This window comes from Propithecus coquereli, unplaced genomic scaffold (genome assembly GCF_000956105.1).
Source record: "Propithecus coquereli isolate 6110/MARCELLA unplaced genomic scaffold, Pcoq_1.0 Scaffold617, whole genome shotgun sequence".
NCBI classification, from domain to species: domain Eukaryota; kingdom Metazoa; phylum Chordata; class Mammalia; order Primates; family Indriidae; genus Propithecus; species Propithecus coquereli.
The window spans coordinates 177544-180552 of NW_012152141.1; the positions used below are offsets into that span (position 1 = coordinate 177544).

Genomic DNA, 3009 nt, shown 5'->3' on the forward strand with positions numbered 1-3009 from the left:
AAAAATAGAAAGAAATTAATTGGACAGCTAAAAATATATAGAAAAAATTAGCCGGGCATGGTGGCGCATGCCTGTAGTCCCAGCTACTTGGGAGGCTGAGGCAGTAGCATTGCTTGAGCCCAGGAGTCTGAGGTTGCTGTGAGCTAGGCTGACGCCACAGCACTCACTTTAGCCAGGGCAACAAAGTAAGACTCTGTCTCAAAAAAAAAAAACCAAAAAAAACTGTATACTTTTACTCACCTTTCTAAGTAGGAAAGATGCATAAAACTATTCATGGGTTCTGAAAATAAAGACACTAAGCAGAAAAATATTTGGGTTATTTCTCTGTTCATAAGTACTCAGAAATAAAACAATTAAAAGATGCTAAAGTGCAGACCTATAGGCCAATACAGGCATGATAAAGAGGTGCAGTCAAAATCACATCTACATTTACACTTACATATCCAGAAAATGATTCTTGCTTTAAAAAAATTGTGGAATTTAAAAACTAGTCAGTTCTGTTTGTGCCATAAAATACAATTAGAACTGGCCTCTGCTCGCTAGTGAAGTCACTGCTAGACCTTGGGCAGCACACTAGGCTCTTGACAATCATACATTTTATTAGAATCATACAATACTGATTTCACCTGTCAACGGAAAAAAAGACCAAAGTCTGTAAAGTAATTTTAAAGAGATTTACTCTGAGCCAAATTTGAGGACCATGACTCGGAGCCACTCCCAAGAGGCCTTGAGCAGTGGACTCCCTGAGGTTGGGTTACAGTTTGGTTTTATACATTTCAGGGAGGCAGGGGTTACAGGTAAAGTCATAAATCAATACGTGGGAGGCATACATTGGTTTGGCCCAAAAAGGTGGGCCATCTCGAAGCGGGGGGGCTTACAGGTTATAGGTGGGTTAAAAGATTCTTTGGCCTGTAATTGGTTAAAGACATGAAGCTTTGTCTAGAGGCTTGGAATGTTTCAAAGCAAGGAGCTCTTTATCAGAGATAAGCCACTGGACATAGATTTGTTGTGTAAATTGAGGACCTGCAGGTTTGTCTTGCATACCCTTAGGCCTGTTAATGGGTTACAAAGGATGTCGCCAAGAAGGGAGGGGGGCATGATAAGGCATGTCTGACCTCCTTCCTCCTGGCAGGCAATTTAGTTTTAGGGTATTCCTTTGGCCACGAGGGGGTCCATTTAGTCGGCCGGTAGGGGGGAGGGGGTCAGCCTTATAATTTTATTTTAGTTCACACACCAGCAGAAAATGTTAGGGTCCTCTTGCTATAGAATGAAGAGCCCCTGGTATTTGGTTGATTGCCTTTAACCAGAGTGATTTTCAGTTCCATTTCGCGAGCTACAATAGCTGCATTCAATTCCACTTGAGCTTGATGAACTACATAAAACATGAGGCCTATACTTACAATAATCTGTAAACAAAACCAAAATACCCACTAACACTCTGTTCTGCAATGACATCTTCCATTGTCCGCAAGGTGGTACCCAAGAATTCAGAAGCTGGGTAGGAAGCAGTCCAACTGGAAAGGCCAGCAGATAGTTGGGTAATGAGAGATCAGTAATCGGAAACACTGCATTCTGAAGCCCAAAAGGTATGGGGCTCAGTTTGGCCAGCGCCCCCACTTTGAGGCCACTTCCTCCCTCCATGACGAGAATAACAGCGCTCAGCTTCTGGCTATTCTGGATCCCAGCGGCCACCCAGGTGGTGAGCAGCCACTTGCAAACCACATGGACGAAGAAGGTGCTGATGAGGACACCCACCACCATCAGACCCATTCCCAGCACAAAGCCATACAGGTAGCCAGTGGCCACGTTGAACACGATGTAGCCCCAGCCGCAGGGGAAAGACACCAGGATGAAGCCCACGACGAACAGCAGAACCTGCAGCAGCGAGTCATGGCTTTCCACCCAGAGCAGGAGATGCTGAAGGTAGCGCTGGGCCAAGGAAACGAAGCACAGGACGGCCAGCACGCAGACCAGCAAGAGGCTCTGTGTTGCCGAGGAAGCAGCAGCGCCAGTTTCTCCCGTCGGCCTCGCCGACCACCACACCGCCGTCGCCACCACCGCCGCTCCTGGACCGCCCGCCAAGGACCCGCCGGGTTCCAGCAGCTCCGAGGCTGCGGGCGGACCGTGGCGCTCTAGATGGGCGCGGAGTAGGGTGCCTGAGGCCGTCACCACCGCTCGCCTCGCTCCCGCGGGGACGCGTTCTGCCGGTCGTCTCTGCGGCAGGGCCCAGCCAGTCGGCAGCTAGGCCCGGCGTGGGAGGGCGGCGTACTGCAGGAGCCAGCGGACCGGGATCCTGCTGGGGCTCCGCATCCCTCGGCCCGCCGCGGGCCCACAGCCGGGCCGCCGGTCCGCCGGTCCGCCACGGCCCGCCTCAGGCAGCGGCCCTTCAGGGTACCCCGATCGCCAGGCCTCGACTCCCTGCGGCCACTCAGGGGGCAGGGAAAGGCCGGGAGACGGGAGAGGAGTCAGTGGCGGAGCAACAGTCCCGCCAAGAGTGGGAAAACTCCGGCCAATAATCACACTTCTTTCCTTGTAGCCCTACTCTGCAGAGGAAGGGAGGTGAATGTAATTTGCCTGTGGCTCTAGCGCTGCTACCCCGCAGAGCTCCGAATTTTCCCAGGCAGTTGTCCCCACTGTAACCCACCCAGTGCTTTCTGCTAGGCCAAGTTGACTCCCCTCGCAGCAGAGGTTTTTGTTTCCTCTTTTTTTAGGCCTACCGATTCGCTCGAAAACAAAGTAAAAGCGTGCTCCCTTAACGGGCAGGAGAGCTCCGGGATTTAAAACCTAGGAACAGGCCCCGTTGGCGTAGGGGGACGAGCCAGAGCGAGAGTCCACGCCCTCGCGCCCCCCGTCCCGGCGGGCCACATCTTGCGGCGTCCGAGCGCCGCTGTCCGGGCGACGCCAAGGGAGAGCGGCTGGACAACGGGGCCACGGAGCCGGCACGGTGAGCGGGCGGGCTCTGGGCGGTCACTCCCGAGTCCGCTGAGCTTGGTCCCCGTGAGCCCCTCG

The 3009-nt window shown here is 53.0% G+C and overlaps 1 pseudogene; it reads right to left on the reverse strand.

Moving 5' to 3' along the window:
- Nucleotides 1-1226: 1226 nt before the first annotated feature.
- On the reverse strand, nt 1227-2310 carry LOC105822486 (annotated as a pseudogene).
- Between the last annotated feature and the right edge of the window lie 699 nt (nt 2311-3009).